This window comes from Mirounga angustirostris, unplaced genomic scaffold, assembly GCF_029215605.1.
Source record: "Mirounga angustirostris isolate CCGP_5_RB_7025 unplaced genomic scaffold, mMirAng1.0.hap1 SCAF_14, whole genome shotgun sequence".
Lineage (NCBI taxonomy): Eukaryota > Metazoa > Chordata > Mammalia > Carnivora > Phocidae > Mirounga > Mirounga angustirostris.
This window is the reverse complement of record NW_026991722.1, coordinates 25,036,949-25,049,207: the sequence shown is the minus strand read 5'-3', so window position 1 is coordinate 25,049,207 and position 12,259 is coordinate 25,036,949. Positions and strand designations below refer to the sequence as shown.

The 12,259-nt window shown below is 53.5% G+C and overlaps 1 protein-coding gene across 9 annotated transcripts in view; it reads left to right on the top strand.

The window, feature by feature from the left end:
• The window catches only part of CTIF (cap binding complex dependent translation initiation factor), a 290,202-nt gene that overhangs the window by 271,866 nt on the left and 6,077 nt on the right, over nucleotides 1–12,259 (top strand). Inside the window, exon 12 of one of the 9 annotated variants that reach the window (XR_010407187.1) lies at nucleotides 7,201–7,588. The exons of the other annotated variants lie outside the window; for them this stretch is intronic. The gene's annotated coding sequence lies outside the window, so the exon portion shown is untranslated. The remainder of the gene's footprint in view (nucleotides 1–7,200; nucleotides 7,589–12,259) is intronic. 9 annotated transcript variants of the gene reach the window in all.

Here is a 12,259-nt window from a genome sequence, read left to right as displayed (position 1 = left end):
AATTTAAGCTACCTGGTTGTCAGTCCGGGTGCATTGCCTGAATATGAAAATAGTATAGATTTGGTCCAGAAAGGCGGGGGGGGGGCAGATGGAGGAGAAGAGCACCCACTAAATGGAGCCACCTGGGCGGCTGTCCTGAAAGCTCTTGGAATTGCCCCGTCAACTGAGATGTGTCTTGGAGGAAAACCAGCGGGGGGAGGGGGTGGCAAAGGGTAATGCCAAGGTTCAGAGGCGGTTGGGATGGAAGCGAGGGGCCATCACAGGACAGAAGAGAACACGGAATGGGAGCCGTGCCATGCAGCGCATGGCCCCTCCCACGCGTGTCTGGCAGGCCTCGGTACCATTGTCATTTCCTAGAATACGGGAATAATGGCTGGAATATGGGAATAGAGAAAACTGCAGCCCTGAGCTATCCGCTGGTCCATCGGCTTACAAGGCCTGCTGCGGTGAGGACTAAGGTAGAGAGCCCTGGCCTTGCAACTCCTAACTCCTTCCCAGGCCTGCTGGTCCACTCAGAAGAGCAGTGGAGCCCGGGACTTTCAGACTTGACGTTGGGCTGTGCTTCCTAGAGGCAGGGGGCTGGCCTAGTTGACCCCTCGGGGTCTCATTCCAGCCCAGCGTGCTGGCAGCTGATTCTACAGGCAAGTTGCTATGGGAACTCTAACTTTGAATTTCCTGGCTCTGGGGCTGTGAAAATCACAACCTGAACCTTCCGTTGATGTGGGTTTCTCGATTAATTTCCTGTTTGATTGTTTACTTTAGAGAGCGGAAAATGCCTTTGCAGGCAGCTAGTTCCCTCCACCAAGACGCTTATCACACCCACCCCCGAAGCCAGCAAGGTCAAGTCCAGGCCTCAGGTGGGTGGAGGTGGGGGGGACGGGGCCAGGGGCCAGGGGCAGGGGGAGGTGAAGCTAAGAGCTGATGGCCCTCTCCTTGTGCCTGCCGGGGGTCCCAGCCCGGTGGGCACCAGGAGAGATCTGTGAGTTCAGAGATGGGCCGCAAGAGGGGCATCTGCCCACCACCCAGAGCCCCGGGCCTGGCCCCCAGCCAGCCTAAACCCCTCCTCCTGTCTCAGGGAGCCGTTTTGTGCTGAGTCAGACACAAAATGCAGCCATTCTTTCAGAGGGGTGGGGTACCTGGGAAGGGGTGAAGGTCCCAGGTGCCACCCGACACCCAGTGCCTCCAGGCCAGGCATTCTTGGCCAAGTTCCCTTGGGGAAGCTTGCAGAATAACTGCTTTTCCATCTGCCTGTCCACCAGCTGCTTTCCCCAGGGCCCCAGCGCTCCAGCAGAGCAGGGGACAGGGCATTCATTATCATCATTCCATCTTGTTCCCAGCTCCGTCCTTGGGGAGCAGTTAGCGCTGGCTCAGGTGAGGCCCCACAGCAGGTGTCATGATCCCCTGCAATGACAGCCACCTTGCTGGAAGCAGGATGCTTTGTCAACGTCAGTGCCCTTCTCCCCGCCCCGCCAGCTGAACCCCTCAGAGGTGGGCAGGAGCACTCACTCACTCACTTGATAAATAGGGGCGCTGAGCCCAAGGAGGGCAAGTGGAAGAGGCTAGAGGTCAGCTGGTAATCCGGGGGGCGCCCAACCCCTCAGCACCCCTCCCCTTGTCTGGGTGACGATGCAATGTACCATCCAAATCAGGGCCCTTTTGTGAGCAAAAGGGACACTTACTAATTACTTTGGGATGGCAAGTGAAAACCAGAGCCATCCGAGACAGACCCCACTTTTTGCTGACCACCCCCCACCAGACTCATTTATGTGGGACTTAGACAGGTGCACGTATGTGTGGATGCTCACGTGCGGTGGGGCAGTGGTGATGTCATTTGGCTATGGAGGCAGATGAGACCTAGCTTCAAATCCCGGTTTTCCATTACTTGTGTGCTCTTGGGAAGTCACCCCACTCCCCGTGCCTCAGTTTCTGCAGCTATAAGTGAAGAGAGCTACCTCAGATAAACTGGTAAGAGGATAAAATGGATCTTAAAGCCTACACACAGCGCAGAGCTTCACCTCTAGAGCAAGCATTCAAAAATGTAAGCCAGGTGATGACTGAGGACCCCGAAGGTATTGGTCAGTCCTCAGGAGACCCCTTCTGGAAAGGTAAAATCTCAGAGCTGCCTCAGGCATTTTCCATTCATCCTTTAGGGGAGATCCATGGATGTCCGGGAAGTGAATGCAAAACGAGCCACAGAGAGGACAGGCAAGGCTTCTAGAAGGGAAAAGAGGGCACTAAAGGAGCTGGGAGGTGTTGACAGCAGTCATGGCCAACGTCCCTGTGGTTCCAAACCCCGACCCAGGGTCCTGGGAACATATGGGCTTCAGGGACTCTGTGAGCAGAAGTCGCCTCCTGAGTGGGCCACTGGCCAGGGCTTGGCTCCCAAGAGGGGCCACTGGAGCCATGGCCCCATCCACTGGCTCCGGTGTCTGCAGGATTCAGTGTCTGCTCTGAGCCCCAGATTACATTTCCACCCCCTGGGGCCAGTTGTGGGATGAAGCATTCCCCCACGTGACATTTACTGTGGCCACTTTGTACGAGGCGGTTTGCGAGCTCTGCAGGAAGGAGGCTAATTATTCCCTCCAGGGCACCTGGTCCGCAGCTAGGGTGCGTGCCCGCCTGCCCGCCTTAGTTATTAGGAGGGCTGACGGCCAGACCGCAGGGCACAAGCTTGGACTGAAGTCCAGGTCAGAACCATGAATTTCCTTGACATCTGATCAGAGCCGCCATACCAGGGCTCCTTATTAGGCTAGTGGCAGGGTGATATTTGGGGCAAATCCCCCCTCTCCTGGGGATGGCTGAAATGCAGGCCGGCACAGAACACTGATAGCAAGTGAGGAAGCTAGAACAGCACCGATTTCATAGTTGCCCTGACAGGCTGGCCAGCGTGAGCATCCACACATATGTGCACCTGTGTCTACAGCCAGCCTCACCCCTCCTGTCCGTGTCAGAGGGTATGGAGCGCTATCACTTCTCTTACCTAAGGCTAAGCTCTGCACCTGGTCCTCCTCACCTCCGACGACCCCCTTCTCTCCTGCATTCCACCCGCTCATCTCTGCCTTTCCCACCGTAACAACTGCTCCCCTTGACCCTGGCACAGGGTCCTACCCTTTTTCTCTTCCGTAGGCAAGTTCAAAAAGAAAGCAAGAGAGAGGGGGAGGAGGGAGGGAGGGAGGAAGGAAGGAAGGAAGAGGAGAAAAGGAGAGAGAGAAGAGAAGAAAGAGTGGAAACCCACAAAGAAAGAGAAAGAGATGGTGTACTCTTGCTGGGTCTACTTCCGGCCTCCCTCTCGCTCTCCAATCCTATGTGATCCAGCCTTCCGTCTGTCCCTACCCCTGCTCTGAAGTTCATCATGGCAAAGGTCGCCCTAATCACCAGATCCAGGGGGCCCTGGTCATTGTTCATCTTACTTGACCTCTCTTGAGCATTTGACACCCCTGACCTTGTACTTCTTAGAACTGTCTTGGCTTCCATGGCATCACTTCCTCCCATTCCTCTTAGCTCTCTGACTGCCCTCTTGCTCCTTCAGGAGTTCCTCCTCCTCCCCCATCACCCTTTCCAGGTTTGGAGCCCTTACCCTCCTCTCCTCTTCTCATCTGGGTCTTCCCCCAGTTCATCTTGCTAACACCTACGGCCTTGACCTGGCACTAATGATCATGGATTGCCAGTCGCCCACAAGTCATCTTCCCCAATCATCCCCAGAACCATGAACTCAGTATTTCTAATGCTGAACTCCTTCACATCCCCCCAAACCACCTCCTCATGCCTTCCTACAATCATTGATGGCATCCCCATTCATCCAGTTGGCCAAACCCAATGGGGATTATCCATCTTCTACATTGTCCTTCTCCTCACCCTCACTTCTGCCTCCTAAACATACGTCCTCCCATTTCTCCTGCCTCGATTGAAGACACTTTAATTTCTCACAGCAGCCTCCTCACTGTCGCCTTGCCTGCAACCCTCTGTTTGCCACACTGTGCAAGAAAGGACCTTCCAGGGCGCCTGGGTGGCTCAGTTGGTTAAGCGACTGCCTTTGGCTCAGGTCATGATCCCGGAGTCCTGGGATCGAGTCCCGCATCGGGCTCCCTGCTCGGCGGGGAGCCTGCTTCTCCCTCTGACCCTCCCCCCTCTCATGTGCTCTCTCTCATTCTCTCTCACACAAATAAATAAATAAAATCTTTAAAAAAAAGAAAGAAAGAAAGGACCTTCCAAAATGCACTCTCCAGTTAAAAATCTCTCGGTGGCTTTCCCATCCCTTAGGATAAAATCAAAACACAGTATCATGGCAGCTAAGAGCCCTTTAGGATGTGGCCCTCGCCTTCTTTGTCATCATGTTCTCTCTCTCCCCCAGCACTATATATGCTAGCATTCTGAAATACTTGTAATTCACCAGTTCACTCTGCTAGTTCACATTTTTTTTTTTTGCTTTTGTGCATATATGCCATATGCTGCTGCTTATACCATATGCCTGGCATGTTCTCCATCCTCATTCCATCCCATGCTTCAACCCCATATACCTAGCACAATCTCTTGATTCCCCCTGCTAGACTATGAGTTCCAAGTCTCATTCTTCTTGTTATCCCTGTAGTTATACAATGTTTAGCACAAAGTAGGTATTCCATGACTGTTGTTGAAAAGATGGCTACGTAGAAGGATGGATGCATGCATGCATGCATGCATAAGTGAGTGAGTGTGTAGACAGATGGATGAAAGAATGAGTGGGTAGATGAAAGGTTGGATACATGTGTGGGTAGATAGAAGAATAGATGGATGGATAAATGGATATGCTGGTGGATGGATGATTGCAGAGTTGGGTGAATAGATGCACTAATGAGTTGGTGGGTGAGTAAATGGAGGTGTGGACGGGTACAGTGGATAGATGTGTGGATGGATGTATAGATGATGGCCAATGCAAACAAAGAATATGTAAAATCAATTCAATTTTGTGAAGGTCCAGGTTGATTCTTGTCACTGGTCAACAAAATTAAGAATTATGAGCTCCGGCCACCAAAATAAGAATTAGCAAATGTGAGTGAAATTAAAATAATTCTCCAAGAGAAAGGATGCTGATCCAGGACTCTTGAACACCTTCTAGTTCTTCTCAGACTTGCTGTCTGGTTTGTGCAAGCCACTTAACTACTGTGCCTCAGTTTCTCTATCTATTAAATAGAGATAATAATGCCGTGGCCTTTCCCTGTATCCACAAGAGTGTCATGAGGGTAAATGGGATGGTACATAAAGAGTGTGCCAAGATCTTCAAGGAAAATATATGTTTATAAAGAAACAGATTTAATAACAATAATCACACCTTGCATTTGGATCAAGCTTTGCACTTCTCAAAGCTCCTTCACAGACATGATCTCAGTTGACTCTCAAAACAATTCAAGGCAGGTATTATCCCCATTCTCAGGTGAGGAAAGTGAGGTACAGAGTGATTAAGTGACATGCCCAGGGTTACTCTTAGTGAGTAGCAGGTCTTCTGACACTAAGCCCGCCGCACAATTTTGATGACAGCCTTTTTCGGATAGATTATCTCCTTTCCTGCCTTCCTGAAGAGACCCCGACTAATAGATCCTCTCTGTGATGAGTCAGGGTCGGTATCGAGAGCATCAGTTCCCACGCTGTCCTCCAGACCTAGCTGTAGATACCAGTCCAGGTCCAGCAGAGGCGCAGGATGGAAGGGCTGGAACTCAAACCCAAGGGTGCTCCTGAGGGGCCGGTGGTCACGTGCAGCTCCCCACCCCAGTCACTGGTCCAGACCCTCTGCCTGTGTTACGGCCATCTCCTCTCCATCGTCAGCACCGTGGCTCCCATGGCCACTGCAGACCTCTCCCCACCCCCACTCTTGGCGCTTCTCTCTCACCTTCCTGCGATGTCCTCCATGCTTCCAGACCACATCCCTGGCCCTTCCGTAGACCCAGCCAGGCCATCAGGGCTCTGTGAGCTTGTTCTCCAGAAAACGAGCGCATCGCATGCTCTCTGAAACCTCGCTGTGCTCTCTGGTTGCCATTCCCTCACCCCCTGCCCAAAGCAGAGAGGCCCCCGCAGGCAGGGTCTGAGCTGGACTTTGGCTATGGCTGCATAAGGCCTCGTGGGTTTGCTCTACAAGGTGGAAACCCTGTGCTGTCGGTGAGCTGAAGGGGTCAGGGGACGGAGGGTTGGGGGGGACCGGCCAGCCCGTCTCAAGGTGGCACCCACTCTTCGATGGAAAGGCAAGACATGGCCGTCTACGGTAATCACTCCCCTCCCGCAAAGGGAGGCAGCCCCCTGGGTCCTTCCATCAGCACCTTTCCCTTCCCACGGGGTGGCATCCCCAGGAACCAGCCGGTTTACATCCCGGCTCGCCTTGGGCAGCATGCCCGTGCCCTGGGGACCTTCCCCTGGGGACTCCAGGATGCTCCCACCAAGCAGCCTGTCTCCCTCGGCGCTGTTGGGCCTCCCACAGCCTGACTGCGAGCACCTTGGCCTCTCCCTGAGGGAGGATATGATGGGTGTGCCCACAACAAGTCTCCGGCAGAGACAATAGGACAGGAATGCATTAGCTTCCGAACAAACACTGTGTGGGCTCGCACAATTGCCTTGGATTCTCATCCAAGAAACACATTTCGCTGTTCCGAGGGCGCGGGTGGCTTGCCTGCCCCAGCCCGCCCACACCCCTCTCTCTGCCGGAGACTTTGATGAGAGGCCTGCCCCTCCCACCCACTCGAGGGCCCGCAGCCCCCAGGTGGGGCAACCCGGCCTCCTCCATGGGTGCAGCGTCTCTTCCTGAGTGGCAGGAGGGGGCAGGGAGTCCTGCCCAGGCAGAGCATGGCCTGCCCACCCCACAAGTGCCCACCCCGGCCACGACTGACTTTAACCAGTTCGTTATGGTGGTAGAGTATACAGAACACACAACTGACCGTTTTAGCCACGTTCTAGCCAGTTCAGCGGCATCCAGGACGTTCACGTTGTACCACCATCACCACCATCCACCTCCAGAACGTTCTGTCATCCCAAGCTGAAACTCTGTCCCCATCAAACCCTGAGCCCCCAGGCCCCCATCCTGGCTGCCCCTGGCAACCGCCATTCTACTCTCTGTCTCTATGAATTTGACTATTCTGACTATAGAAGTGGAATCTTAAAAAAAAAAAAAAAAAGTGTTATCTTATAGGATTTGTCCTTTTGTGACCACTTCATTTCACCCAGCGTCATGTCCTCAAGGTTCATCCATGTGGTAGCAGGCATCTGCCCTGCCTTCCACTTGAAGGCTGAAGAACATTCCATTGTGTGGATGGACCACAGGAGTTCATCCATCTATCCCTCCCTCCACGGACACTCAAGTTGCTTCCTTCTCTTGCCTGTTGTGAACATGGATGGACGAGTACCTGTTCGAGTTGCCATTACTTTTTGAGATTCATCTTGGAGTTAAAAAAAAAAAAGAAGAAAAGAAAAGAAAAGAAAGCATTGTCTCCAAAAGATTGCAAATGGAGCATACATAAACAAGAGAGCTCGTTGGCCCCCCTCAACCTACCAGTAGGGATTTGTTCATCGAAACCCGAACTGTCCCTTGGGAAAAAGCAGAGTGCTGAAGAAATGGAACACAGAACAGGTAAATCTGGCCAAGATGGAAAAGAGTGGAAAGATCCCGCACTTGGGACACTGCCTGCAAACGACAGGTAGGGACAGATTCTTGGAGAGCCGCTGATGGCCAAGACGCGTGGGAGCGTCTAAGAGGGGCAGTGAAAGGGGTCTCGGGAGGGAGCCCCTGTGGAGTTGTGTCAGGGGCTCCTGGGTGTGGAGGTCAGCCTCTTGTTACACCACAAAGAGCAGCAGGGTGTGACTTTCGGAGATTAGGGGGTGCCAGGGCCTGGGGGGGATGAAGATGCTCTGGAGTTAGGGTCCAGGGAAGTTAAGGGGGACACTCTCCGAAGCCCCTTCAGCTCTAGGGCTCTGAGATGCTGCTCCCCAACACTGGTCATGAGAGTCCAGGACAGCATTTGCAGGGGGAACAGGGAGCGGTCTGCGGCCTCCCGGCAGATTCCCTTCACATCCCTGCACCCAGCAACTCTGAACGAAAAGTGTAGTGACCCACCCCAGTCCTCCCCCGCTTCCCTGAGAAAACCCAGCAAGCCATTTGCAAGAGGACCTATCGCATGATGTGATTGTTGGCTTAGCACAGACTTTCCCAAACAACCAAGTGGAAGATAAGGCTGGAGGGGAGGCCTGGGGTTGGGAGCCCGCCCACAGCTCTGCCTGAGCGCCTGGGCAAGCCACCCTGGCCTTGCAGAGCACCCCACCCTGTGTCTGTCCCCTGCCTGGCTGGCCAGGAGCCAGGGCCTCCAGGGAGAGAGCCAGGCGGCCTGGGAGTTTGGGCACACAGAGGAGAAGGGACTGGAAGGGAAGTAGCCCAGTCATAAGGATGTGGGGAAGAAAGAGAAGGAGCAGAAAGACAGCCCACTCTGCAGTTCCCAGCCTCCATCAGGAAGCAGAGGGCAGGCCAGGCTTGGGGGGTTAGAGGGAATGGGAAGAAGAGGACACTTGCTCACCAGAGCTGGGGGCTTGGCTGGCAACAATACGGAGGCTCAAGGAAGCTTTTCACACTGTGCTGTCAGCAGCTCAGGGGGCTGCTTGGAGGGAGAAACCATCACCTTTCAGAACATCTAGTACTTGTCAGGCCCTGACTCCTACCAGTATTACCATAAGGTTACCTCCCTTGTCCCGAGAGCCCCTAAGAAGCTAATCTCAGGACAGAACATGATCCGAGGGGCATTTCAACTTACCACGACAAGCCCCCTTGAGCACCTACTGTGTGTCAGCCGATGTGCTAGATGCATCCAGAGTGGACCCTGTTCTTCCCACGAGCTGCCAGCTCGGCCTGGTCCCCCCTCCCCACCCAACTGCTAGTACGTACTCCATCTCTAAGAGTTCCCTTTCAAGAGTTCCCTTTCTTCCAGATTCCCCCCTTCCTTGTCATTTCTTTTTTTTTTTTTTTAAGATTTTATTTATTTATTTGACAGAGACAGCGAGGGAGGGAACACAAGCAAGGGGAGTGGGAGAGGGAGAAGCAGGCTCCCCACCGAGCAGGGAGCCCGATGTGGGGCTCGATCCCAGGACCCTGGGACCATGACCTGAGCCGAAGGCAGATGCTTAACACCTGAGCCACCCAGGCGCACCTCTTGTCATTTACACTAGCAGTTTTTAAGGCTTTTTTTTTTTTTCCCAGTAAGTGCTACAGAAAACCTATTAGGGAACAGTTATGTTCAGAAAGAAATTCCAGCAAACCTTACAGGGTTCTCCTACTCTAGATGAGTCCCGATCTCCCCTGCAGAGTGAACAGGGCTAGGCTCACTTTCCCACGCTGACCCCATCCTAGATGGCCAGGGGCCCCTCCCAGTCTGTGCCCCAGCCCCTCCCCGAGCAGGCTGGGTTGGGTGGGGACCACATGCCGTAGGTAGGCCCGTTGCAAGGTGAATCGCCTCCCCCAGCTTTCTCCAGAACCTGGTTCCTGGTCTTCACTCTAGCTTCTTGGGTCCTCTAAATGAGGGACGCCCTTCCCCATGTGCCTCCCAGAGGCCCACCAGGCACTGGCTTGGTGGGAGGGTCCCCTGGCTCCCCTTGGGGGTCTGCAGCTCCGGGAGACAAGAAAACTCCAGAAGCAGGTCCGGGTGTAGCAGGCGAGGGACAGCAGCGTGTTGCAGGGTGCTCTCTATGCCTACGTATTGTAATTCTCTAACCAGTCCCCTTGCTGCTCTTACTGTAACGATTGTGCAGCAAAAACCTTGTATCCGTGTCATGGGGCATGTCTGGGTCCATGTGTAGGACACATTCCTCGAAGTGGGACAAAACAGGCCCTGCCCTGGTGGAGCTTGCCTTCTCCCGGGTCGGGGACAGACAGCAGACGAGCAAGTAGATAATGTGTCAGGGGCGAGCTATGCGACAGCAAGAAGTAAGCCAGGAGGTGAGCGGGGCTGGTGGGTGTCACAGAGGCCGGTGGGGGAGCCTGGCTGGTACGGTGACATTTGGGCAGAGCCCTGAGTAGAGCGAGCGAGTAAGGTCCGAGCCTGTGGTGGCTGAAGAGGCCAGTGACGAGAGCACAAAGGCTGGGCTTCAGGCCCATGTCAGTAAGTAGAACGTGCACTCCAGTGGCCTCGAGGCCTGTCACTTTGTGTTGGTGGCACCATTTCCCTCCCCTGGCTTGTCCCTTGCTCTCCGCCTGCTTTTCATTTGAGCAGGTCAAGGACTACCTCTGTTCCTTCATACCAAAATGGCTTCTATGTGGCTAGCCAGCCCAGTTCTGACAGATACAGGGAGAGGGCAGGGCAGGGAAGGAGGCCTGGGCCCTGGTAGCATCTCTGGCCAGTGCAGCCAGGACTGACCTGTCTGTCCCCTGACCTCTTGTGGCCTCTCGATGCCCCACACGCCCCTCGGGCACATAGCAAAGCTCGCCCTGAATCTTCAGCCCTCCTGAGGTGAATGCTTCTGGCTCTTGCTGGGAGGGCCCCCGGGCTGGGTGGATGGATGCAACATGACAGGAGAAGGGGAGAGGTGAGGATGTGCACAATTCGGATTTCAAGCTGGCAGCAGGAATAGTCCCCCTGTGATTTCACCTCTGCTTGGACACGTCACACCCGCGTCAAAAACCTTGACTCCAGTTCTCGTTCAGGGAACGAGGACACTCACCCTAAAAGTGCCTTCCTCTTGTGCTCTCCTCACCCTCCACCCTTCCTTTAAAACTAACAAACAACAACAACAAAAATGCATGAATCATATCGACCAACATTGAGTGACTCCCTACTGTTGTCAGGGGCCAGGCTAGGTGTTAAAGTGGCAAATAGGAACACAGCACTGTCCCAGCCTTCAGAAAGCAAGCAGTTCCCACTGGAAAATGCCTTTTCACTCGTGTGGAATGCTGAGTGGGTGGGAAAGCTGGGGAGTGAGAAGCAGGAGGGGTCACCAGGGCCTGGGGTGATCCAGAGGTCTCCAAGGAAAGCTGTGGGCCTTGAAGGGTGGGCAAGTATGGAGAGTTCCAGCAGAGGGAAGAGTCATCCGTGGCAGATAATCCAAATGCAGGGTCCTCCTAGGGATGTGATGGTCAGTGTGGCGGGGGATGGCAGTGGACACGTACGTAAAGGTTTGGGAAAAGCAGCTCCGGCCAGTCAAGGGGACAGAGGGAGAGGTGGTCAATGGGGTTTGTGAAGAACAAGACTGTAGAGCTCCTGGGGCACCTAGGTGGCTCAGTTGGTTAAGCAACTGCCTTCGGCTCAGGTCATGAATCTGGAGTCCCAGGATCGAGTCCCGCATCGGGCTCCCTGCTTGGCGGGGAGTCTGCTTCTCCCTCTGACTCTCCCCCTCTCATGCTCTCTGTCTCCCATTCTCTGTCTCAGATAAATAAAATCTTAAAAAAAAAAAAGACTGTAGAGCTTCTCTGAAGCTGTGCCTCAAAGTTTCTACTGGGAATTAGGAAAAACAGACATTTTATGAAAAAGCAGAAAATAGCAAATATTGGTGAGGATGTAGAAAAATCAGAACCCTCAGACATTGCTAGAGAAAATGCAGAATAGCACAACCACTGTAGTTTGCTGGACCCCAGAAAGCTCAACATGACCAAGCAATTCCGCTCCGAGGTAAGGACCCCCAGAGACCTGAGTACATGCGCTCACACAGAAACCTGTACACGATCAGAGCAGCATCATTCATGATAGCCAAAAAGGGGGAAACAGCCCATATGTCTATCAGCTAATGAATGTGTAAACAGAATGTGGTCTCTCCATATAGCAGAATATTACTCAGCCATAAAAGGGAACAAAGGACTGGTACATGCTACCACATGGGTGATCTTTTAAAAAGTTCTGTTAATGGAAGAAGCCAGTCACAAAAGACACATGCTGTGTGATGCCATTTATGTGAAAAATCCAGAACAGACAAATCCAGAGAGACAAAGGAGATTAAGGGTTGCCAGGGGCTGGGGGGGATGAAAATGCTCTGGAGTTAGGTAACGCTAATGGTTGCGCAACCTTGTGAATATATTGAAAGTCACTGAGTTGTGTACTTAAAAATGGGGAATTGGATGTTGTGTGAATTATATCTCAGTTGAGAGAGAGAAGGAATGAGATGAGGCAGAGGGAAGCCTGGATGGGGGCATGGCCAGTCCCAGCACCAAGCAGCCTGGCCACGGCCTTGGTCAGGAAGCAGTTCCAGCCTCTGGGTAAGTCAGCACAGCCATGGTTTTGCAGAAGAGCACCATGATTTCTGGAAGTTCTCCTCTAGCCAGGGCCCAGGA